This window comes from Acipenser ruthenus, chromosome 50, assembly GCF_902713425.1.
Source record: "Acipenser ruthenus chromosome 50, fAciRut3.2 maternal haplotype, whole genome shotgun sequence".
NCBI classification, from domain to species: Eukaryota; Metazoa; Chordata; class Actinopteri; order Acipenseriformes; family Acipenseridae; genus Acipenser; species Acipenser ruthenus.
Window position 1 is genome coordinate 8,371,907 of NC_081238.1, and position 24,429 is coordinate 8,396,335.

At 50.9% G+C, this 24,429-nt stretch overlaps 2 protein-coding genes across 3 annotated transcripts in view; both read right to left on the reverse strand.

The window, feature by feature from the left end:
• Nucleotides 1–24,429, reverse strand: part of LOC117965878 (zinc finger protein 501-like) — a 628,111-nt gene that overhangs the window by 435,672 nt on the left and 168,010 nt on the right. The window lies entirely within an intron of this gene.
• The window catches only part of LOC131722023 (zinc finger protein OZF-like), a 307,153-nt gene that overhangs the window by 76,865 nt on the left and 205,859 nt on the right, over nucleotides 1–24,429 (reverse strand). The window lies entirely within an intron of this gene.

Consider the following 24,429-nt stretch of genomic DNA (forward strand, 5'->3'; position numbering starts at 1 on the left):
AATATGTATTTGACATAAATATGATGTGTTTAAATAAATACTATCCAAACAAAGCAGTGATACAGTGACTTAAATGTATGACAAGATACACACCTATATTCCATAAACAGTAAATATACATGTACTGTTGTTGAAACACCAACAAGAGAGCTGTAGTTAAGCAATTTTGGGTTTTCCCACGTTCTCCAAATTCTGGAATTAATCAAAAGAGAATTTTCGACACAGCATCCCTGGTGGCCTAATGGTTAGGATTCAGTGCTATCACCACCACAGTGCGGGTTCGATTCCCGGTCAGATGTTTGTCTCAAAAACCCAACATGCTGTCCTGACACTGATGCTCAAAAAACAGATTAAACAAAAAAACAATGTAAAACAATGTGAAACACAGAAACAAAAAAAATCCAGACCTCCATTCAAGGCAACTTTACTTCCCAGAGACAACAAGCAAACCTCCAGCACAGCAGCAGTGAGAAAACACAAGACAGCACACCCAACTGGCTGTGAAACAAATTCATACACACAGCCTACACAAAGCATGCAACCCATCTGAATTCATAATAAGCTTGTTATATTATTAACATTTATTTGGCTGATGCTTTAATCCAAAGCGATTTACAGGGGTTACAATTAGTTATTTTACATACAATTCTGGTATACTTTTGAATTTAAAACTTGTTTTTGTCATTTATGCATTATGAAAAGACAGCAGTGAAAGTAACATAAGAACATAGCTTATTGATCCCAGAATCTCATCAAGCAGCTTCTTGAAGGATCCCAGGGTGTCAGCTTCAACAACATTACTGGGGAGTTGGTTCCAGACCCTCACAATTCTCTGTGTAAAAAAGTGCCTCCTATTTTCTGTTCTGAATGCCCCTTTATATAATCTCCATTTGTGACCCCTGGTCCTTATTTCTTTTTTCAGGTGAATCAGATCACCACGTAGTCTTCTTTGTTCAAGACTGAATAGATTCAATTCTTTTAGCCTGTCTGCATACAATATGCCTTTTAAACCCGGGATAATTCTGGTTGCTCTTCTTTGCACTCTTTCTAGAGCAGCAATATCCTTTTTGTAACGAGGTGACCAGAACTGAACACAGTATTCTAGGTGAGGTCTTACTAATGCATTGTAAAGTTTTAACATTACTTCCCTTGATTTAAATTCAACACTTTTCACAATATATCCGAGCATCTTGTTGGCCTTTTTTATAGCTTCCCCACATTGTCTAGATGAAGACATTTCCGAGTCAACATAAACTCCTAGTTCTTTTTCATAGATTCCTTCTTCAGGCCTATGAACCTGGACAGGTATGTTCTATTTGGAGTACTGTAATAAACATTATGTTTACCAGCTACTGGATTAAAACAATCAATAGCGTACCACTGCCACCAGGGTACGAATCAATTCATATAAAGGAGGAGAGAGTGTGTGAAAGTCACGGCTCACAGACTACAGGAGCATCAACTCAGGGCAAATATTCTATCAATACACAATCACTTAAAAAAGGGAATTAGCAATCTAAAAACCACACAGGCAAATTAAATAGTCGATTTAAGTTAATATCATCCCCCCAGTGTGCTGGATAAGAGAAGGAGCAGACACACCCACAGCAAACCTTCACCAGTGTAAAGAAAATAACGTAATAAACCACAAATCATATAACATGCACTTAATATTCAATTAAAGTGATAATGTAGGGCTACACTTTAGTAGTCCTATTTAAGGCACGTTTGACAGACTACACCAGCTGTGTAAAGACAGCTGGAAAAAAATTCTAATTAGCACCCTTGAGGGTGCTAAAAAAGACATACCCTAACCAATTTAACAGAAAAAACAGTTTAAAAGTCTGTAAATGAAATTTGCAAAACAAAAGGGGAGGTGGTACAGAGCACGCCCCCTAGAGCCCACTGGTCGACAAAAGAGGTCATGTCACCAGCGGACTCCGCGTTGGCGTGCTCCAACTTAATCCGTGATCGGACAAAGGCCCTGAACATGGCCCCACAGTCAAAGAGACCCTCCCCGATCATCTTATGCTTCCTGGTCTTATAAATGGCTAGTTTAGCAAGAGCCAGGAGCAGATTCACGAGGAGGTCCCTCTTCCTGGTGGAGCCACGAACAGGGTGCCCGAAAATGAGGAGGGTGGGTGAAGAATGCAGCCAGATCTGCAGCAGCAGATTCCTGAGCAGCAGGAAAAACAGCTGCAGCCTGGTGCACAAAAAATAAAAGTGACATACTGACTTGGAGCGATCGTAAAAGGGGCATGCAGGGTCCGAGTCGGTAAAGTGACGCAGGATCTCTCCTGACACGAGCGCTCCATGCAGGACCCTCCATCCCAAGTCCCCAGCTCCTCTGGAGACCAGCGGGGAGTACAGGGCCTCCCACTGGGGACTCTTGCCCTTCTGGGGTCGGAGGGGCTCCCACCAAGCGGTGCCTCGGCAGGAGACGAGGGCGGTGAAGTGGAGGGTGTGGAGCGTCATTGCGTAGAGGGTCCTCCTCGACGCGGATCGGAGGGGGGTCGAGGAGAACTGCGAGATCCTGCTCAGGCTGTTCTCGAGGGGAGGCCGAGGGGGGTCTCACGCCTTGGGTTCGATCAGCAGGACCGGAGAGCCGGGGGTAGGGAGGGACGATGGCTCCCCGGTCCTGAGGACCCCCTCGAGATTCCTGACAGAGTCTGGGTGCAATGCTGCTTTGCACTCCCGGATCGCTCAGCTGGCCGTTCTGATGGTCCCTCGAGCCGCCCTGGCAACCAGCGACTCAGGCCGCACCAAGGGGGACTCCAACGCCTGCGCACCTAGGTGGGGGTTGTGCAGCAGGGGCTCCAGAAGGAGTCCTTCGCCCTCGGTCGGAACGGCGTCTCGGCCGACGTTGAACATGCTCCGGGTCCTGAGCAGGTCCTGGTAAAAGACCGGCAGCTAGTGGAGACGGATTCAGCAGAGGTCGATCCAGAAGAGCTGCCGGTCATAGCCCAGGTTGTGCAGCTGGCGCAAAAGGAGGGACGCCAGCATGCACCACTGCGGGGCCGGGTCTGCGTACAGGTATCTCTGCAGGGTCTGGAGGCGGAAGGTGTGCACCTGGCTCCTGATGCACACCAACCCTTGCCCTCCCTCGGCCAGAGGGAGGCACAGAACCGCCACAGAGACCCAGTGCTTTCCGGCCCAGAAGAAGTCCCTCAGCTTCCTCTGGACCCTGGCCACAAACTCAGGCGGTGGGATCAGGACGGTGAGCTGATGCCAGAGCATCAACACCACCAGTTGGTTGATCACTAGAGCCCTGCCCCTGAAGGAAAGCAGTTTCAACAGAACCGACCACGACCTAAGCCTAGCAGCCACCTTGTCCTCCAACTCCACCCAGTTTGCTGCGACCGAGGTCTCCGCGGGGCTTAGGGAGTCCACCCGCCAGGGACCCACCAGTAACCCGGAGCACTTGTCCCAGTTGATCCTGGCAGAGGAAGCGGCAGAGTAGACGCTCTGGCAGCTCCGCATCCTCTCCAGGTCAACCGGGTCGGAGGCCACCAGGAGCACGTCGTCGGCGTAGGCCGACAGGACCACCCTCGTGTCTGACGCACCGAGCGCCAACCCCGTGAGCCTCTTGCGAAGGAGGCAGAGGAAGGGCTCGATGTGCAGCACGTACAGTTGTCCGGACAGAGGCCAGCCCTGACATACTCCTCTCCTGAACGCGAGGGGCACGGTCAGGAACCAGTTGACCTTCAAGAGGCACTCGGCAGAGGCGTACAGCATCCGCAACAGGCCGACGAAGCGCGGCCCGAATCCGAACGCTCGCAGGGTTCCGAAGAGATTCTCGTGATCCACCCGGTTGAATGCCTTCTCCTGATCCAGCGACAGGAAGGCGACTGACCGACCGGTCCTCCTGCAGTAGTGCAGGAGGTCCCGAACCAGGAAGATGTTGTCAAAGATCGTCCGGTTCGGGACCGTGTATTACTGATCGGGGTAGATCATGTCTGCCAGCATGGACTTGAGCCTTGGTTTTATAGTCCGTGCACAGCAGCGAGACCGGCGCCAGTTCTTCAGGCAGCGGAGATCCCCTTTCTTGGGCAGCAGCGTGATGACCGCCCGCCTCAGCTTACCTGTAATTCACCTGTTGATCAATCTGGGACGGCTTTAAAAATCAGTCTCCTCAGCACAGCAGCAGCGATACACAATGATGCTGCTGCTGTTGATGCTGCTGCTGTTGATCTGTTTATTTTAAGGTTGGTGTCTGTTGTTTTGGTCTGGTTTTAATTGTAAAGAGGAGCGATACACAGGAACTGATGCTGCTGCTGTTGATCTGTTTATTTTAAGGTAACAAAACTACCAGGATTTCCAGGTTGCGCTGGAGTTCCTGTCCATCCTTAAATCTCCTGTCTCATGGAAGCCGCTTCAGAGATTGGACTTTGTTTATAAGGCTCACTGCGCTGTTAAATCCCTTTATTGTAATGTAACAAGGGAGATCTGTGCTGACTCTCTGATGTATGCATGGTGGTGTAGGAAGAGGGCAGCAGCCCCATGAGATCCGCCTGTCAGTCATGGCAATGACATGGAGAGGTGGGGGAGAGGGTGTGTTGGATTTCCCTCTCTCTGAGTGGCTTGGGGGATTGCTGGGCCTATAAAATAAAACTCTGTTGTTCCCTCAGGTCGGCCCCTATTGGACGACAGACAAGCAAGCGGAAGCTCTATTGCCAGACTGAGAACGAAAACAAAAGAAAGGAAGAGCGAAGGGACCGGGGGGGGGGGTAGTCAGGTCTTTGGATGGAGTGTGGCGACAGGGGCTCCCGGCCAGAGAACCGGGGAAGGGTGGGGTCACTTACAGGCTGCTGCGGTGCTGGACCGGGGTCTCACGCGGCCCCCCTACCGTCGAGCCCTGTGACAGGGTTTAACGAGTGGTGACGTCAGGCCAGAGTCAGGAAGCAAAACACAAAGGCAGTATTGAAGTGAAAAAAAGAGATGCTGCGCCGTTTATTTAAATGACAAAAATAAAATAAAAGGTTTAAACAAAATAATCACGGTTACAAAATAATATATAAATGATCCAGGTCAGGCTGGGCAAATCGCCTTCACTGTTCCTAGATTATTTTTTAGTTTTGTTTTGTTTTTCTCCTCCTCTGTTCCTCCTCCGAACACCCACCCAGAACCGAGAGCGCTGCAGGTTTATATGCAGGTGACCATCTCCCGATTTAGCAACAAATGAATCACTTAATTTGGAAGATGGCCACCTTCTGCACAAGGTTTTTAATTATTCCTGGCAGAGGACGAGTACCCGCTCTCGCCTCTGCCAGAACAAATTTTAAATAAACAAAAACAATAACAAAACAAAAATGCATGGCTACGCCGTCATATAAATAAATAAATCATAAAACAAACAAATACAAAACAATAACCTGCACAGGAGCGGAGGGGGAGACCCCGATCTAAAAATAAACAAACAATAACTGTATACGGCTCCTCGCCCTGTTACAAGCCCCTTTGATGGCTTCTTTGTTTCAACCTCCTGCTGAAGCTTCCTGGTGAGAAACCAGTTCACTGATGTGTGGAACAAGCTGGGAGGTGAGCCACATCGACCAGGACTGCCCCTCTATATGGGATGTGGCCTCATTCGACCAGATAAGACTGTTCCATTCCATCAGTCACTCCAGCAGACAGGTTTTGTGATTCCTGTGTCAGTGGATGATACACAAACCCAGGCTCTCTTAGATTCAGGGTGTAGTCAGTCCCTGATACAAGAGAGCTTAATCTCACCGGGGCATAAGCAAATAACGGGACAGGTGCATATTAAATGTATTCATGAGGATGTGCGCACCTATCCCAAAATGTATGTAAATCTGAAAAATGGACAGCAGGTGATGCGAGTGCAGTTGGGTTTGTGTCCTCGATTGCCAGTGCCTGTGGTTCTGGGACGGGACTGCGAGCAGTTTAAAGATTGGTTGGCTGCTGTGATGGCCCTGTCCTCCCTATTGGCTAAGAAAGAGGAAGTAATTGAATCTTCCCCTTTTGCTACCTGGCATGGTATTGCCATAGATTTAGACCCAGAAAACCTAAACGGGAACGCCGGGCCACTAAGAATGAGGGCTGGCAATGGAGGGAGTCCGAGAAGTTTCAGGTGGGGGTGATTGGTGAAGAGTCTGGGGGGGACGCCGGGGAGCCAGGGGTCTGGCTCGGATGCCTCCGCTCAGGACCGACCTGATCCCAAGCTGACAGCCATGGGAGCTGATTTTTTTTAGCTTGTTCCCGTGACTTCTGACTCGAGCAAGGGTGTGACGACGTGCTGGGCAGGCTCTTTGACCAAGCAGCGGTGGTTAATAGTCGGGTGGTCGAGCCCAGACTCGCCGCCACGTACCCTCACTTTGAAATTAATCAAGACCTTTTGTATCGTGTTGAAAAATTACCAGAGACGGGGGAAGTGCGTCATCAGTTGCTCATTCCTCAGCCCTTTAGGAGGATTTGTTGCAGCTTGCTCACGCTATTCCCCTGTCTGGTCATTTGGGAAGGGACAAGACTAAAGCGAGGCTCGTGACACGGTTCTATTAGCTGGGGCTGGATGGTGACGTCAGACGTTTTTGCGAACGCTGTGGAGAGTGTCAGAATGCTAGCCCTAGAGCCGTCCCGCGAGCTCCACTGGTGCCATTGCCCCTAGTGGAAGCTCTGTTTGAGCGTATTGGAGTAGATATAGTGGGATCGCTAGAAAGGAGTTCGGCGGGATACACACACCTATTGGTCATTATGGATTAAGCTACGCGTTATTCAGAGGCCATTCCCCTCCGATCTGCGTCTGCTAAGTCTTTTGCCAACGAGCTCGTGAAGGTTTTCTCCTGGTTGGGGATCCCCAAGGAAATACTGACTGACCAAGGCACCAACTTTATGTCCCGGTTAGTCAGCGGAACATGTAAACTTTTGGGGATTAAGACCATTAGGACCACCGATGGTCTTGTGGAGCGCTTTAATAAGACCCTTAAGAACATGTTGCGCAGATTTATTGACAGTGACGTGCGCTACTGGGACCAGCTGATTCCTCCCCTTCTTTTTGCTATCACAGAGGTAGCTCAGGCTTCTATGGGGTTTTCAGCATTCAAGCTGTTGTATGGTGGAGACCCCAGGGTGTGCTCGATCTGGTCAGGGAGATGTGGGAGGAACAGCAGGACAATTCGACCAATACTGTCTGGTATGTGTTGGGCCTGTGCAAATGTCTTGAGTCTGTGGGAAAATGGGCGCATGACAATTTGCAGCAGGCTCAGCACAGACAGGAGACCCAATATAACAGGGGGGCCCGGTTACACACATTTCAGCCGGGGGATAAGGTGCTTCTATTGTTACCCAACTCTGAGTCTAAACTTGTGGCGAAGTGGCAAGGACCGTTTGAGGTTACACGCCGTGTTGGGACGGTGGATTATGAGATCTACCAGCCGGAGCGACGGACAGAAAAGCACATTTATCATATAAACCTCTTGAATCCCTGGTTGCAACAGGAGGCGTTGGTAGTGGTGCAAGCAGATGATGTCACAGACCTGGGACCTGATCTTTTTGTGTTGGCAAAAAAGGGGTCGGTACAGATTGCAGATAATCTGACACCAACATAGAAATGTCAGGCTCGGGCTAGGAAGTTCATCCCGAGCTTCGCCACGCTCGCTGCTCCCTTGACAGACCTCACCAGGAAGGCTGCCCCAAATACGGTTCAGTGGACGGAGCCGTGCCAGAGAGCCTTTCTCGCTTTGAAGCGAAGGCTGTGCAGCAAGCCAGTGCTTTGCAGTCCTGATTTCAGTTGGAGGTTCACCCTGCAGACGGATGCATCAGAGACAGGTCTCGGGGCAGTGTTATCTCAGGAGGTGCAGGGAAACGAGCACCCGGTCATGTACATCAGCAGGAAGCTCCTTCTCCGCGAGAAAAACTATAGTACCATCGAGAAGGAGTGTCTCGCGGTAAAATGGGCAGTCGAGTCACTCCGGTACTACCTCCTGGGCCGACACTTCACCCTGGTTACAGATCATGCCCCCTTAGCGTGGCTTCAACGGATGAAGGACAACAACGCCAAAATCAAGCGGTGGTACTTGGCCCTGCAGCCCTATGCCTTCACCGAGCAGGGAAACTGCATCAAAACGCAGATTTTTTCTCTCGGGAAGGCATGGGATTGTAGGATTTTCAAATGGACCGGTGGTGCCATTATGAGGGGGAGGATGTGTAACAGAGAAGATCTGTGCTGACTGTCTGGCGCATGCGTGGTTCTGCAGGAAGAGGGCAGCAGCCTCGCAGGATCCGCCTGTCAGTCATGGCTTTCCCTCTCTCCGACTGGTTGAGAGGCGGGCCTTGGGGGATTGCTCGGCCCATAAGTACTGCGCTTGGTTATGCATTCAGGGGGCTGTGATTGGGAATACACAGAGACACTGACTGAGAAGCCAGTGTAAACATTGACCAGGCAAGAATGCCAGTGGCCAGTGGTTGGAGCGAGAGAACAAAACAGGCAAGCACGGCTGAGGAAGACAGCCAGCCTTATACAAACCATTTATTTTAACCCTTTGCGGTCCATTTATTAATCGCGCGTCAGGCACGCCAGGAATAATTAATTTTCACACGCGCAGTTAATTTTATACGCGCTGTTTAAAAGTATTTTTTTTCACAGTCAAACGGGTTTAAATGGCCCTGCATATCAACAAAGCACACACTAGGCATCTCCAGCCCCTCCCCAGCCTTTTGTTTGCTATAGCGTTCAGCTGTGTAAGAAATAAATAATAATAATAATAATAGTCGTACATACCAATCGATCATCTCCAGATCACTCGTTTTATCACCAAACTCCTCAATAATGCGATCAAAGTCATTATTTTATTACTATAACATCTGAAAAAAGCTCTGCAAATGTCCATGATAGTCTCAGTGCGCTGACGCACTTAGCCAGCTTGTTTATTATGGACGCCCATTATCTGATACCTGATACCATGTATGACTATTCATGAAATACGCCTTTTTTTTTTTTTTTTTTTTTTTTCCGACTTGTCTCGGCTCCTGTCGCTACCACTCGGCAATTGAATGGTTTTCTCGGCTTTTTCCGGAGAAAAAACGACTAAACACCCGTTTATTGCGTTGCTATAATGATGTCGGACCCAGTCCGACAAAGGACCTGTGAGGAATAATTGCAATGTCGGACCCAGTCCGACAATGGACCGCAAAGGGTTAAACATATGGTTACATACCCGAGGGGACGTGTGTAGTGATAGGGGAACCTTGGGCACCCCAGTGTATAGTGCATAACAGCGTAGGACGGAGATCCTGAGCTGACCAGCATAGCAGCAGTGGGGGCACTGCGTAAGCAGCACTTTTGTTTTGTAGTTTTATTACTGTGTTTTATTTTCCTTTTTCATTTCGCCTTTGGTTTTCATTATTATTTTTGAGCACCTGTGAGTGCACCTGCCTATACCTGTGTTGGTAACCTGTGGTCCTGATTACCGTTGCCAGTGTACAGGCCACAGACAACAGCGCCCTCTGCGGGCTAAAATAAATAAAAAAGAAAAGAAATAAAACTGGGCACCTGTGCTGTGTTTGCAAATACAATCTTCTGTCTCCCATGTCAGTGAATACCCCCACCCTTCCACACTCAGTTACAACTCTGTTATTACTTTTAGTAGTAGTACTTTTTTCCCCCCTCCTTAAAAGAGGAAATCAAAATAAAATAGTTTCAAACTTAAAAACATCCAAATCAAACAAAAGGGCAAACAAAGGAGCAGCAGTAGTAGTAGTAATATTATTATTATTATTATTATTATTATTATTATTATTATTATTATTATTATTATTATTAATTATTTCTAAGCAGATACCCTTATCCAGGGTGACTTACAATTGTTACAAGTTATGACATTATAAAATATCACATTACAGTTATGAAAGTACCATAAAATCAATTCAAGTAAGAGCAAAATAATAAAACACACAATAAATCATAAGAGCAAATTCGACTAAAAGCAGAATTTAGCTCTTGCTCTTACTTATCCAATGCTGCCATCGTGTGGCCATTTAGTAGAACTGTTGGTTCTATTAAAACTAACTTTTTAAAAAAAAATTTATCTGAACACAGCTCCGTGACAATGGCTAGTACAGGCAATGAATTCAGCAAAGTCTTTATTATTATTATTATTATTATTATTATTATTATTATTATTATTATTATTATTGTTATTGTTATTGTTATTATTATTTAGCAGACACACTTTTCATGGGTGACTTACAATTGTTACAAGTTATCACATTATAAAATATCATAATACAAATAAGAGCAGCTATGAAAGTACAATAAGATCAATTAAAGTAAGAGCAAAATAAAGCACACAGTAAGAAAGAACATAAAGTTTACAGACGAGAGGAGGCCATAGCCCATCTTGCTCGTTTGGTTGTTAGTAGCTTATTGATCCCAGAATCTAATCAAGCAGCTTCTTGAAGGATCCCAGGGTGTCAGCTTCAACATTACTGGGGAGTTGTATATATGTACATTATAAGTAAGAGCGAGTTTGACTAAGAGCAGCTAAACCTGATAGTAACTATTTGCGGATATGACTCCAGTAAGAACAGGCAGTAAGCATGATAAATACATGAGAATGATTTCAAATAAGAGCAATTACAGAAAACGTTATTATTTATACACACAGTACTCTCCTGGCTATCCTGTAAATATTCTGTTTGCTGTATTTTAAGAATGTATCTGAAATGTCTTTTTTTGCACAGAGGTTAAGGTTAATACGAGTCATTTCAAAGAGCATCTGAGCTGAGCTCAGATAAAATAATAAAAAAGCACAGAAGTTATTACAACAAACAGTTCTAGTAAATGGCCACACGATGGCAGCATTGGATAAGGAATAGCGAGAGCTGCGTTCTGCCCGTCTCCATGAAGTTCACTGCTTGCTCTGCCCATTGTAACACGCTCGATAGAGCCGCGCCGAATTAATGAGCTCATAGGGGGCGTGTCTCAGTGTGGAACAGCTGGATTTCATTAAATATGTTGGTTTGTTCAGAATGAAGCCAAGCGAGGAGGTGTTTGCGTTTGTTTTGCAGATTACGAAGCACAGAGCTAGTTAAAGCAGGTGAATGCACACGGTTTATTTATTTAGGGGTTAGGAGAGTTATTTTAAGGTTGGGGTGGAGGGAGGGAGGGGAGGGGTTAGGAGAGTTATTTTAAGGTTGGGGTGGAGGGAGGGGAGGGGTTAGGAGAGTTATTTTAAGGTTGGGGTGGAGGGAGGGGAGGGGTTAGGAGAGTTATTTTAAGGTTGGGGTGGAGAGAGGGGTTAGGAGAGTTATTTTAAGGTTGGGGTGGAGGGAGGGAGGGGAGGGGTTAGGAGAGTTATTTTAAGGTTGGGGTGGTGGGAGGGGAGGGGAGGGGTTAGGAGAGTTATTTTAAGGTTGGGGTGGAGGGAGGGAGGGTGGGGTTAGGAGAGTTATTTTAAGGTTGGGGTGGAGGGAGGGAGGGGAGGGGTTAGGAGAGTTATTTTAAGGTTGGGGTGGAGGGAGGGAGGGGAGGGGTTAGGAGAGTTATTTTAAGGTTGGGGTGGAGGGAGGGGAGGGGTTAGGAGAGTTATTTTAAGGTTGGGGTGGAGGGAGGGGAGGGGTTAGGAGAGTTATTTTAAGGTTGGGGTGGAGGGAGGGAGGGGAGGGGTTAGGAGAGTTATTTTAAGGTTGGGGTGGAGGGAGGGGAGGGGTTAGGAGAGTTATTTTAAGGTTGGGGTGGAGGGAGGGGTTAGGAGAGTTATTATAAGGTTGGGGTGGAGGGAGGGGAGGGGTTAGGAGAGTTATTTTAAGGTTGGGGTGGAGGGAGGGGAGGGGTTAGGAGAGTTATTTTAATGTTGGGGTGGAGGGAGGGAGGGGAGGGGTTAGGAGAGTTATTTTAAGATTGGAGTGGAGGGAGGAGAGGGGTTAGGAGAGTTATTTTAAGGTTGGGGTGGAGGGAGGGGAGGGGTTAGGAGAGTTATTTTAAGGTTGGGGTGGAGGGAGGGGAGGGGTTATTAGAGTTATTTTAAGGTTGGGGTGGAGGGAGGGGAGGGGTTAGGAGAGTTATTTTAAGGTTGGGGTGGAGGGAGGGAGGGGAGGGGTTAGGAGAGTTATTTTAATGTTGGGGTGGAGGGATGGAGGGGAGGGGTTAGGAGAGTTATTTTAAGGTTGGGGTGGAGGGAGGGGAGGGGTTAGGAGAGTTATTTTAAGGTTGGGGTGGAGGGAGGGGAGGGGTTAGGAGAGTTATTTTAAGGTTGGGGTGGAGGGAGGGAGGGGAGGGGTTAGGAGAGTTATTTTAAGGTTGGGGTGGAGGGAGGGGAGGGGTTAGGAGAGTTATTTTAAGGTTGGGGTGGAGGGAGGGGAGGGGTAGGGGAGTTATTTTAAGGTTGGGGTGGAGGGAGGGAGGGGAGGGGTTAGGAGAGTTATTTTAAGGTTGGGGTGGAGGGAGGGAGGGGAGGGGTTATGAGAGTTATTTTAAGGTTGGGGTGGAGGGAGGGGAGGGGTTAGGAGAGTTATTTTAAGGTTGGGGTGGAGGGAGGGTGGGGTTAGGAGAGTTATTTTAAGGTTGGGGTGGAGGGAGGGAGGGGAGGGGTTAGGAGAGTTATTTTAAGGTTGGGGTGGAGGGAGGGAGGGGAGGGGTTAGGAGAGAAATTTTAAGGTTGGGGTGGAGGGAGGGGAGGGGTTAGGAGAGTTATTTTAAGGTTGGGGTGGAGGGAGGGAGGGGAGGGGTTATGAGAGTTATTTTAAGGTTGGGGTGGAGGGAGGGGAGGGGTTAGGAGAGTTATTTTAAGGTTGGGGTGGAGGGAGGGTGGGGTTAGGAGAGTTATTTTAAGGTTGGGGTGGAGGGAGGGAGGGGAGGGGTTAGGAGAGTTATTTTAAGGTTGGGGTGGAGGGAGGGAGGGGAGGGGTTAGGAGAGAAATTTTAAGGTTGGGGTGGAGGGAGGGGAGGGGTTAGGAGAGTTATTTTAAGGTTGGGGTGGAGGGAGGGGAGGGGTTAGGAGAGTTATTTTAAGGTTGGGGTGGAGGGAGGGGAGGGGTTAGGAGAGTTATTTTAAGGTTGGGGTGGAGGGAGGGAGTGGAGGGGTTAGGAGAGTTATTTTAAGGTTGGGGTGGAGGGAGGGAGGGGAGGGGTTAGGAGAGTTATTTTAATGTTGGGGTGGAGGGAGGGAGGGGAGGGGTTGGGAGAGTTATTTTAAGGTTGGGGTGGAGGGAGGGGAGGGGTTAGGAGAGTTATTTTAAGGTTGGGGTGGAGGGAGGGGAGGGGTTAGGAGAGTTATTTTAAGGTTGGGGTGGAGGGAGGGAGGGGAGGGGTTAGGAGAGTTATTTTAATGTTGGGGTGGAGGGAGGGAGGGGAGGGGTTAGGAGAGTTATTTTAAGGTTGGGGTGGAGGGAGGGGAGGGGTTAGGAGAGTTATTTTAAGGTTGGGGTGGAGGGAGGGGAGGGGTTAGGAGAGTTATTTTAAGGTTGGGGTGGAGGGAGGGAGGGAGGGGAGGGGTTAGGAGAGTTATTTTAAGGTTGGGGTAAAGGGAGGGAGGGAGGGGAGGGGTTAGGAGAGTTATTTTAAGGTTGGGGTGGAGGGAGGGAGGGGTGGGGTTAGGAGAGATATTTTAAGGTTGGGGTGGAGGGAGGGGAGGGGTTAGGAGAGTTATTTTAAGGTTGGGGTGGAGGGAGGGGAGGGGTTAGGAGAGTTATTTTAAGGTTGGGGTGGAGGGAGGGAGGGGAGGGGTTAGGAGAGTTATTTTAAGGTTGGGGTGGAGGGAGGGGAGGGGAGGGGTTAGGAGAGTTATTTTAAGGTTGGGGTGGAGGGAGGGAGGGGAGGGGTTAGGAGAGTTATTTTAAGGTTGGGGTGGAGGGAGGGGAGGGGAGGGGTTAGGAGAGTTATTTTAAGGTTGGGGTGGAGGGAGGGAGGGGAGGGGTTAGAGGAGTTATTTTAAGGTTGGGGTGGAGGGAGGGGAGGGGTTAGGAGAGTTATTTTAAGGTTGGGGTGGAGGGAGGGGAGGGGTTAGGAGAGTTATTTTAAGGTTGGGGTGGAGGGAGGGGTTAGGAGAGTTATTTTAAGGTTGGGGTGGAGGGAGGGGAGGGGTTAGGAGAGTTATTTTAAGGTTGGGGTGGAGGGAGGGAGGGGTTAGGAGAGTTATTTTAAGGTTGGGGTGGAGGGAGGGGAGGGGTTAGGAGAGTTATTTTAAGGTTGGGGTGGAGGGAGGGGAGGGGTTAGGGGAGTTATTTTAAGGTTGGGGTGGAGGGAGGGAGGGGAGGGGTTAGGAGAGTTATTTTAAGGTTGGGGTGGAGGGAGGGGAGGGGTTAGGAGAGTTATTTTAAGGTTGGGGTGGAGGGAGGGGAGGGGTTAGGAGAGTTATTTTAAGGTTGGGGTAGTGGGAGGGAGGGGAGGGGTTAGGAGAGTTATTTTAAGGTTGGGGTAGAGGGAGGGAGGGGAGGGGTTAGGAGAGTTATTTTAAGGTTGGGGTGGAGGGAGGGAGGGGTTAGGAGAGTTATTTTAAGGTTGGGGTGGAGGGAGGGGAGGGGTTAGGAGAGTTATTTTAAGGTTGGGGTGGAGGGAGGGGAGGGGTTAGGGGAGTTATTTTAAGGTTGGGGTGGAGGGAGGGGAGGGGTTAGGAGAGTTATTTTAAGGTTGGGGTGGAGGGAGGGGAGGGGTTAGGAGATTTATTTTAAGGTTGGGGTGGAGGGAGGGGAGGGGTTAGGGGAGTTATTTTAAGGTTGGGGTGGAGGGAGGGGAGGGGTTAGGAGAGTTATTTTAAGGTTGGGGGGGAGGGGTTAGGGGAGTTATTTTAAGGTTGGGGTGGAGGGAGGGGAGGGGTTAGGAGAGTTATTTTAAGGTTGGGGTGGAGGGAGGGAGGGGAGGGGTTAGGAGAGTTATTTTAAGGTTGGGGTGGAGGGAGTGGAGGGGAGGGGTTAGGAGAGTTATTTTAAGGTTGGGGTGGAGGGAGGGTGGGGTTAGGAGAGTTATTTTAAGGTTGGGGTGGAGGGAGGGAGGGGAGGGGTTAGGAGAGTTATTTTAATGTTGGGGTGGAGGGAGGGGAGGGGAGGGGTTAGGAGAGTTATTTTAAGGTTGGGGTGGAGGGAGGGAGGGGAGGGGTTAGGAGAGTTATTTTAAGGTTGGGGTGGAGGGAGGGAGGGGAGGGGTTAGGAGAGTTATTTTAAGGTTGGGGTGGAGGGAGGGAGGGGAGGGGTTAGGAGAGTTATTTTAATGTTGGGGTGGAGGGAGGGAGGGGAGGGGTTAGGAGAGTTATTTTAAGGTTGGGGTGGAGGGAGGGGAGGGGTTAGGAGAGTTATTTTAAGGTTGGGGTGGAGGGAGGGAGGGGAGAGGTTAGGAGAGTTATTTTAAGGTTGGGGTGGAGGGAGGGAGGGGAGGGGTTAGGAGAGTTATTTTAAGGTTGGGGTGGAGGGAGGGGAGGGGTTAGGAGAGTTATTTTAAGGTTGGGGTGGAGGGAGGGGAGGGGTTAGGAGAGTTATTTTAAGGTTGGGGTGGAGGGAGGGGAGGGGTTAGGAGAGTTATTTTAAGGTTGGGGTGGAGGGAGGGAGGGGAGGGGTTAGGAGAGTTATTTTAAGGTTGGGGTGGATGGAGGGAGTGGAGGGGTTAGGAGAGTTATTTTAAGGTTGGGGTGGAGGGAGGGAGGGGAGGGGTTAGGAGAGTTATTTTAAGGTTGGGGTGGAGGGAGGGGAGGGGTTAGGAGAGTTATTTTAAGGTTGGGGTGGAGGGAGGGGAGGGGTTAGGAGAGTTATTTTAAGGTTGGGGTGGAGGGAGGGGAGGGGTTAGGAGAGTTATTTTAAGGTTGGGGTGGAGGGAGGGAGGGGAGGGGTTAGGAGAGTTATTTTAAGGTTGGGGTGGAGGGAGGGAGGGGAGGGGTTAGGAGAATTATTTTAATGTTGGGGTGGAGGGAGGGAGGGGTGGGGTTAGGAGAGTTATTTTAAGGTTGGGTGGAGGGAGGGGAGGGGTTAGGAGAGTTATTATAAGGTTGGGGTGGAGGGAGGGGAGGGGTTAGGAGAGTTATTTTAAACTTGGGGTGGAGGGAGGGGTTAGGAGAGTTATTTTAAGGTTGGGGTGGAGGGAGGGAGGGGAGGGGTTAGGAGAGTTATTTTAAGGTTGGGGTGGAGGGAGGGAGGGGAGGGGTTAGGAGAGTTATTTTAAGGTTGGGGTGGAGGGAGGGGAGGGGTTAGGAGAGTTATTTTAAGGTTGGGGTGGAGGGAGGGAGGGGAGGGGTTAGGAGAGTTATTTTAATGTTGGGGTGGAGGGAGGGAGGGGAGGGGTTAGGAGAGTTATTTTAAGGTTGGGGTGGAGGGAGGGGAGGGGTAGGGGAGTTATTTTAAGGTTGGGGTGGAGGGAGGGAGGGGAGGGGTTAGGAGAGTTATTTTAAGGTTGGGGTGGAGGGAGGGAGGGGAGGGGTTATGAGAGTTATTTTTAAGGTTGGGGTGGAGGGAGGGGAGGGGTTAGGAGAGTTATTTTAAGGTTGGGGTGGAGGGAGGGTGGGGTTAGGAGAGTTATTTTAAGGTTGGGGTGGAGGGAGGGAGGGGAGGGGTTAGGAGAGTTATTTTAAGGTTGGGGTGGAGGAGGGAGGGGAGGGGTTAGGAGAGTAATTTTAAGGTTGGGGTGGAGGGAGGGGAGGGGTTAGGAGAGTTATTTTAAGGTTGGGGTGGAGGGAGGGGAGGGGTTAGGAGAGTTATTTTAAGGTTGGGGTGGAGGGAGGGGAGGGGTTAGGAGAGTTATTTTAAGGTTGGGGTGGAGGGAGGGAGTGGAGGGGTTAGGAGAGTTATTTTAAGGTTGGGGTGAGGAGGGAGGGGAGGGGGGGTTAGGAGAGTTATTTTAATGTTGGGGTGGAGGAGGGAGGGGAGGGGTTGGGAGAGTTATTTTAAGGTTGGGGTGGAGGGAGGGGGAGGGGTTAGGAGAGTTATTTTAAGGGTTGGGGTGGAGGGAGGGGAGGGGTTAGGAGAGTTATTTTAAGGTGGGGTGGAGGGAGGGAGGGGAGGGGTTAGGAGAGTTATTTTAATGTTGGGGTGGAGGGAGGGAGGGTAGGGGTAGGGGGTTAGGAGAGTTATTTTAAGGTTGGGGTAGGAGGGAGGGGAGGGGTTAGGAGAGTTATTTTAAGGTTGGGGTGGAGGGAGGGGAGGGGTTAGGAGAGTTATTTTAAGGTTGGGGTGGAGGGGAGGGAGGGAGGGGAGGGGTTAGGAGAGTTATTTTAAGGTTGGGGTAAAGGAGGGAGGGAGGGGAGGGGTTAGGAGAGTTATTTTAAGGTTGGGGTGGAGGGAGGGAGGGGTGGGGTTAGGAGAGTTATTTTAAGGTTGGGGTGGAGGGAGGGGAGGGGTTAGGAGAGTTATTTTAAGGTTGGGGTGGAGGGAGGGGAGGGGTTAGGAGAGTTATTTTAAGGTTGGGGTGGAGGGAGGGAGGGGAGGGGTTAGGAGAGTTATTTTAAGGTTGGGGTGGAGGGAGGGGAGGGGAGGGGTTAGGAGAGTTATTTTAAGGTTGGGGTGGAGGGAGGGAGGGGAGGGGTTAGGAGAGTTATTTTAAGGTTGGGGTGGAGGGAGGGGAGGGGAGGGGTTAGGAGAGTTATTTTAAGGTTGGGGTGGAGGGAGGGAGGGGAGGGGTTAGAGGAGTTATTTTAAGGTTGGGGTGGAGGGAGGGGGAGGGGTTAGGAGAGTTATTTTAAGGTTGGGGTGGAGGGAGGGGAGGGGTTAGGAGAGTTATTTTAAGGTTGGGGTGGAGGGAGGGAGGGGAGGGGTTAGGAGAGTTATTTTAAGGTTGGTGTGGAGGGAGGGGAGGGGTTAGGAGAGTTATTTTAAGGTTGGGGTGGAGGGAGGGAGGAGGGAGGAGTTAGGAGAGTTATTTTAAGGTTGGGGTGGAGGAGGGAGGGGAGGGGTTAGGAGAGTTATTTTAAGGTTGGGGTGGAGGGAGGGAGGGGAGGGGTTAGGAGAGTTATTTTAAGGTTGGGGTGGAGGGAGGGTTAGGAGAGTTATTTTAAGGTTGGGGTGGAGGGAGGGGAGGGGTTAGGAGAGTTATTTTAAGGTTGGGGTGGAGGGAGGGAGGGGTTAGGAGAGTTATTTTAAGGTTGGGGTGGAGGGAGGGGAGGGGTTAGGAGAGTTATTTTAAGGTTGGGGTGGAGGGAGGGGAGGGTTAGGGGAGTTATTTTAAGGTTGGGGTGGAGGGAGGGAGGGGAGGGGTTAGGAGAGTTATTTTAAGGTTGGGGTGGAGGGAGGGGAGGGGTTAGGAGAGTTATTTTAAGGTTGGGGTGGAGGGAGGGGAGGGGTTAGGAGAGTTATTTTAAGGTTGGGGGTAGAGGGAGGGAGGGGAGGGGTTAGGAGAGTTATTTAAGGTTGGGGTAGAGGAGGGAGGGGAGGGGTTAGGAGAGTTATTTTAAGGTTGGGGTGGAGGGAGGGAGGGGTTAGGAGAGTTATTTTAAGGTTGGGGTGGAGGGAGGGGAGGGGTTAGGAGAGTTATTTTAAGGTTGGGGTGGAGGGAGGGGAGGGGTTAGGGGAGTTATTTTAAGGTTGGGGTGGAGGGAGGGGAGGGGTTAGGAGAGTTATTTTAAGGTTGGGGTGGAGGGAGGGGAGGGGTTAGGAGATTTATTTTAAGGTTGGGGTGGAGGGAGGGGAGGGGGTTAGGGGAGTTATTTTAAGGTTGGGGTGGAGGGAGGGGAGGGGTTAGGAGAGTATTTAGGTTGGGGGGGAGGGGTTAGGGGAGTTATTTTAAGGTTGGGGTGGAGGGAGGGGAGGGGTTAGGAGAGTTATTTTAAGGTTGGGGTGGAGGGAGGGAGGGGAGGGGTTAGGAGAGTTATTTTAAGGTTGGGGTGGAGGGAGTGGAGGGGAGGGGTTAGGAGAGTTATTTTAAGGTTGGGGTGGAGGGAGGGTGGGGTTAGGAGAGTTATTTTAAGGTTGGGGTGGAGGGAGGGAGGGGAGGGGTTAGGAGAGTTATTTTAATGTTGGGGTGGAGGGAGGGGAGGGGAGGGGTTAGGAGAGTTATTTTAAGGTTGGGGTGGAGGGAGGGAGGGAGGGGTTAGGAGAGTTATTTTAAGGTTGGGGTGGAGGGAGGGAGGGGAGGGGTTAGGAGAGTTATTTTAAGGTTGGGGTGGAGGGAGGGAGGGGAGGGGTTAGGAGAGTTATTTTAATGTTGGGGTGGAGGGAGGGAGGGGAGGGGTTAGGAGAGTTATTTTAAGGTTGGGGTGGAGGGAGGGGAGGGGTTAGGAGAGTTATTTTAAGGTTGGGGTGGAGGAGAGGGTGGGGTTAGGAGAGTTATTTTAAGGTTGGGTGGAGGGAGGGAGGGGAGAGGTTAGGAGAGTTATTTTAAGGTTGGGGTGGAGGGAGGGAGGGGAGGGGTTAGGAGAGTTATTTTAAGGTTGGGGTGGAGGGAGGGAGGGGTTAGGAGAGTTATTTTAAGGTTGGGGGTGGAGGGAGGGGAGGGGTTAGGAGAGTTATTTTAAGGTTGGGGTGGAGGGAGGGGAGGGGTTAGGAGAGTTATTTTAAGGTTGGGGTGGAGGGAGGGAGGGGAGGGGTTAGGAGAGTTATTTTAAGGTTGGGGTGGATGGAGGGAAGTGGGAGGGGTTAGGAGAGTTATTTTAAGGTTGGGGTGGAGGAGGGAGGGGAGGGGTTAGGAGAGTTATTTTAAGGTTGGGGTGGAGGGGAGGGGAGGGGTTAGGAGAGTTATTTTAAGGTTGGGGGTGGAGGGAGGGGGAGGGGTTAGGAGAGTTATTTTAAGGTTGGGGTGGAGGGAGGGGAGGGGTTAGGAGAGTTATTTTAAGGTTGGGGTGGAGGGAGGGAGGGGAGGGGTTAGGAGAATTATTTTAATGTTGGGGTGGAGGGAGGGAGGGGTGGGGTTAGGAGAGTTATTTTAAGGTTGGGTGGAGGGAGGGGAGGGGTTAGGAGAGTTATTATAAGGTTGGGGTGGAGGGAGGGGAGGGGTTAGGAGAGTTATTTTAAACTTGGGGTGGAGGGAGGGGTTAGGAGAGTTATTTTAAGGTTGGGGTGGAGGGAGGGAGGGGAGGGGTTAGGAGAGTTATTTTAAGGTTGGGGTGGAGGGAGGGAGGGGAGGGGTTAGGAGAGTTATTTTAAGGTTGGGGTGGAGGGAGGGGAGGGGTTAGGAGAGTTATTTTAAGGTTGGGGTGGAGGGAGGGAGGGGAGGGGTTAGGAGAGTTATTTTAATGTTGGGGTGGGGAGGGGAGGGGAGGGGTTAGGAGAGTTATTTTAAGGTTGGGGTGGAGGGAGGGGAGGGGTTAGGAGAGTTATTTTAAGGTTGGGGTGGAGGGAGGGTGGGGTTAGGAGAGTTATTTTAAGGTTGGGGTGGAGGGAGGGAGGGGAGAGGTTAGGAGAGTTATTTTAAGGTTGGGGTGGAGGGAGGGAGGGGAGGGGTTAGGAGAGTTATTTTAAGGTTGGGGTGGAGGGAGGGGAGGGGTTAGGAGAGTTATTTTAAGGTTGGGGTGGAGGGAGGGGAGGGGTTAGGAGAGTTATTTTAAGGTTGGGGTGGAGGGAGGGGAGGGGTTAGGAGAGTTATTTTAAGGTTGGGGTGGAGGGAGGGAGGGGAGGGGTTAGGAGAGTTATTTTAAGGTTGGGGTGGAGGGAGGGAGTGGAGGGGTTAGGAGAGTTATTTTAAGGTTGGGGTGGAGGGAGGGAGGGGAGGGGTTATAGGAGTTATTTTAAGGTTGGGGTGGAGGGAGGGGTTAGGAGAGTTATTTTAAGGTTGGGGTGGAGGGAGGGGAGGGGTTAGGGGAGTTATTTTAAGGTTGGGGTGGAGGGAGGGGAGGGGAGGGGTTAGGAGAGTTATTTTAAGGTTGGGGTGGAGGGAGGGAGGGGAGGGGTTAGGAGAGTTATTTTAAGGTTGGGGTGGAGGGAGGGGAGGGGTTAGGAGAGTTATTTTAAGGTTGGGGTGGAGGGAGGGGAGGGGTTAGGAGAGTTATTTTAAGGTTGGGTGGAGGGAGGGAGGGGAGGGGTTAGGAGAGTTATTTTAAGGTTGGGGTGGAGGGAGGGAGGGGAGGGGTTAGGAGAATTATTTTAATGTTGGGGTGGAGGGAGGGAGGGGTGGGGTTAGGAGAGTTATTTTAAGGTTGGGGTGGAGGGAGGGGAGGGGTTAGGAGAGTTATTTTAAGGTTGGGGTGGAGGGAGGGGAGGGGTTAGGAGAGTTATTTTAAACTTGGGGTGGAGGGAGGGGTTAGGAGAGTTATTTTAAGGTTGGGGTGGAGGGAGGGAGGGGAGGGGTTAGGAGAGTTATTTTAAGGTTGGGGTGGAGGGAGGGAGGGGAGGGGTTAGGAGAGTTATTTTAGGGTTGGGGTGGAGGGAGGGGAGGGGTTAGGAGAGTTATTTTAAGGTTGGGGTGGAGGGAGGGAGGGGAGGGGTTAGGAGAGTTATTTTAATGTTGGGGTGGAGGGAGGGAGGGGAGGGGTTAGGAGAGTTATTTTAAGGTTGTGGTGGAGGGAGGGAGGGAGGGGAGGGGTTAGGAGAGTTATTTTAAGGTTGTGGTGGAGGGAGGGAGGGAGGGGAGGGGTTAGGAGAGTTATTTTAAGGTTGGGGTGGAGGGAGGGAGGGGAGGGGTTAGGAGAGTTGTTTTAAGGTTGGGGTGGAGGGAGGGAGGGGAGGGGTTAGGAGAGTTATTTTAAGGTTGGGGTGGAGGGAGGGAGGGAGGGGTTAGGAGAGTTATTTTAATGTTGGGGTGGAGGGAGGGGAGGGGAGGGGTTAGGAGAGATATTTTAAGGTTGGGGTGGAGGGAGGGTGGGGTTAGGAGAGTTATTTTAAGGTTCGGGTGGAGGGAGGGAGGGGAGGGGTTAGGAGAGTTATTTTAAGGTTGGGGTGGAGGGAGGGAGGGGAGGGGTTAGGAGAGTTATTTTAAGGTTGGGGTGGAGGGAGGGGAGGGGTTAGGAGAGTTATTTTAAGGTTGGGGTGGAGGGAGGGGAGGGGTTAGGAGAGTTATTTTAAGGTTGGGGTGGAGGGAGGGGAGGGGTTAGGAGAGTTATTTTAAGGTTGGGGTGGAGGAGGGAGGGGAGGGGTTAGGAGAGTTATTTTAAGGTTGGGGTGGAGGGAGGGAGGGGAGGGGTTAGGAGAATTATTTTAATGTTGGGGTGGAGGGAGGGAGGGGTGGGGTTAGGAGAGTTATTTTAAGGTTTGGTGGAGGGAGGGGAGGGGTTAGGAGAGTTATTATAAGGTTGGGGTGGAGGGAGGGGAGGGGTTAGGAGAGTTATTTTAAACTTGGGGTGGAGGGAGGGGTTAGGAGAGTTATTTTAAGGTTGGGGTGGAGGGAGGGAGGGGAGGGGTTAGGAGAGTTATTTTAAGGTTGGGGTGGAGGGAGGGAGGGGAGGGGTTAGGAGAGTTATTTAAGGTTGGGGTGGAGGGAGGGGAGGGGTTAGGAGAGTTATTTTAAGGTTGGGGTGGAGGGAGGGAGGGGAGGGGTTAGGAGAGTTATTTTAATGTTGGGGTGGAGGGAGGGAGGGGAGGGGTTAGGAGAGTTATTTTAAGGTTGGGGTGGAGGGAGGGGAGGGGTTAGGAGAGTTATTTTAAGGTTGGGGTGGAGGGAGGGTGGGGTTAGGAGAGTTATTTTAAGGTTGGGGTGGAGGGAGGGAGGGGAGAGGTTAGGAGAGTTATTTTAAGGTTGGGGTGGAGGGAGGGAGGGAGGGGTTAGGAGAGTTATTTTAAGGTTGGGGTGGAGGGAGGGGAGGGGTTAGGAGAGTTATTTTAAGGTTGGGGTGGAGGGAGGGGAGGGGTTAGGAGAGTTATTTTAAGGTTGGGGTGGAGGGAGGGGAGGGGTTAGGAGAGTTATTTTAAGGTTGGGGTGGAGGGAGGGAGGGGAGGGGTTAGGAGAGTTATTTTAAGGTTGGGGTGGAGGGAGGGAGTGGAGGGGTTAGGAGAGTTATTTTAAGGTTGGGGTGGAGGGAGGGAGGGGAGGGGTTATAGGAGTTATTTTAAGGTTGGGGTGGAGGGAGGGGTTAGGAGAGTTTATTTTAAGGTTGGGGTGGAGGGAGGGGAGGGGTTAGGGGAGTTATTTTAAGGTTGGGGTGGAGGGAGGGGAGGGGAGGGGTTAGGAGAGTTATTTTAAGGTTGGGGTGGAGGGAGGGAGGGGAGGGGTTAGGAGAGTTATTTTAAGGTTGGGGTGGAGGGAGGGGAGGGGAGGGGTTAGGAGAGTTATTTTAAGGTTGGGGTGGAGGGAGGGAGGGGAGGGGTTAGGAGAGTTATTTTAGGGTTGGGGTGGAGGGAGGGGAGGGGTTAGGGGAGTTATTTTAGGGTTGGGGTGGAGGGAGGGGAGGGGTTAGGGGAGTTATTTTAAGGTTGGGGTGGAGGGAGGGAGGGGAGGGGTTAGGAGAGTTATTTTAAGGTTGGGGTGGAGGGAGGGAGGGGAGGGGTTAGGAGAGTTATTTTAGGGTTGGGGTGGAGGGAGGGGAGGGGTTAGGGGAGTTATTTTAAGGTTGGGGTGGAGGGAGGGAGGGGAGGGGTTAGGAGAGTTATTTTAATGTTGGGGTGGAGGGAGGGAGGGGGAGGGGTTAGGAGAGTTATTTTAAGGTTGTGGTGGAGGGAGGGAGGGAGGGAGGGGAGGGGTTAGGAGAGTTATTTTAAGGTTGTGGTGGAGGGAGGGAGGGAGGGGAGGGGTTAGGAGAGTTATTTTAAGGTTGGGGTGGAGGGAGGGAGGGGAGGGGTTAGGAGAGTTGTTTTAAGGTTGGGGTGGAGGGAGGGAGGGGAGGGGTTAGGAGAGTTATTTTAAGGTTGGGGTGGAGGGAGGGAGGGGAGGGGTTAGGAGAGTTATTTTAATGTTGGGGTGGAGGGAGGGGAGGGGAGGGGTTAGGAGAGTTATTTTAAGGTTGGGGTGGAGGGAGGGTGGGGTTAGGAGAGTTATTTTAAGGTTCGGGTGGAGGGAGGGAGGGGAGGGGTTAGGAGAGTTATTTTAAGGTTGGGGTGGAGGGAGGGAGGGGAGGGGTTAGGAGAGTTATTTTAAGGTTGGGGTGGAGGGAGGGGAGGGGTTAGGAGAGTTATTTTAAGGTTGGGGTGGAGGGAGGGGAGGGGTTAGGAGAGTTATTTTAAGGTTGGGGTGGAGGGAGGGGAGGGGTTAGGAGAGTTATTTTAAGGTTGGGGTGGAGGGAGGGAGTGGAGGGGTTAGGAGAGTTATTTTAAGGTTGGGGTGGAGGGAGGGAGGGGAGGGGTTAGGAGAGTTATTTTAATGTTGGGGTGGAGGGAGGGAGGGGAGGGGTTAGGAGAGTTATTTTAAGGTTGGGGTGGAGGGAGGGGAGGGGTTAGGAGAGTTATTTTAAGGTTGGGGTGGAGGGAGGGGAGGGGTTAGGAGAGTTATTTTAAGGTTGGGGTGGAGGGAGGGAGGGAGGGGAGGGGTTAGGAGAGTTATTTTAATGTTGGGGTGGAGTGAGGGAGGGGAGGGGTTAGGAGAGTTATTTTAAGGTTGGGGTGGAGGGAGGGAGGGGAGGGGTTAGGAGAGTTATTTTAATGTTGGGGTGGAGGGAGGGAGGGGAGGGGTTAGGAGAGTTATTTTAATGTTGGGGTGGA